The sequence below is a fragment of the Ceratina calcarata genome, unplaced genomic scaffold (genome assembly GCF_001652005.2).
Source record: "Ceratina calcarata isolate Rehan_Ccalc_2016 unplaced genomic scaffold, ASM165200v1 scaffold5737, whole genome shotgun sequence".
Taxonomy (NCBI): domain Eukaryota; kingdom Metazoa; phylum Arthropoda; class Insecta; order Hymenoptera; family Apidae; genus Ceratina; species Ceratina calcarata.
Genome location: NW_017176947.1, coordinates 1 through 883, shown reverse-complemented (window position 1 = coordinate 883; position 883 = coordinate 1). Strand labels below are relative to the sequence as shown.

The 883-nt window shown below is 36.2% G+C and overlaps 1 long non-coding RNA gene across 1 annotated transcript; it reads left to right on the top strand.

Moving 5' to 3' along the window:
- Positions 1-6: 6 nt before the first annotated feature.
- On the top strand, positions 7-863 carry LOC113464880 (uncharacterized). The gene is made up of 4 exons (XR_003389748.1): positions 7-142; positions 227-353; positions 428-656; positions 742-863. It is a non-coding gene; the product is annotated as an uncharacterized LOC113464880 (long non-coding RNA).
- The last annotated feature ends 20 nt before the right edge of the window (positions 864-883 follow it).

Genomic DNA, 883 nt, shown 5'->3' with positions numbered 1-883 from the left:
AAAACTGACCCCACCGATGTAAAAAAATAATAGGATACGCTATGGACACAATCAAGCAGAATTCCATTAATCTAAGAATAATTTAATTAGCCGAAGAAAACACAGGAATACACAATGGATTGATAAAACGAGAAAAAGAGAGGTGAGTAAGAAAACGAAATACAGAAAATATAAGAAACATTCGAGACCGAGTACAGGAGAGTAATAAATCTACGAAATCTTCTAGAGAAACCATAAAGACGTCGGGGGTTAAAACACATAAAAAAAGGGAGAAGAACCATGCACAGCTGCAAAACAGACGAGAAAACATGAGAAAGACATGGACAGAGCATTGGCGCAGCCACTACCCCCAGGTAATAGAACGAATAAATACTGAAAATATTAACGATTAATCAATCGCTGACTAAATACCACGATCCTACTCTAGGAAATAACATAATAAAACAGAACAGGGAAGACTCGTAAAAAACAAATAAAGGAGAGAAAGAAACGGAGGAATAAAATAAGGAAAAACAACAGAAACAGACCCCATCGATGTAAAAAATAGGATATGCTACGGGAACAATTGGACTGAATTCCACCAACCTATGAATAATCTAATTAACCGAAAAACATATAGGTAAACATAACGGAATAATAGAACGAAGAAAAGAGAGGTGAGCAAAAAAGCATAACATAGAAAATATAAGAAAACACTCGAGGCCGAGTACGGAATAGTAATAAATCTACGAATTCTTCCAGAGAAGCCATAAAAAGCTAGGGGCTAAAACACATAAAAAAGGGAAAGAATCGAACACAGCTGCAAAACAGACACGAAAATATGAAAATGACCTGGTCAAGGCATTGGCGCAGCCACTACCCCCAGGTAATAGAATGAATAAAT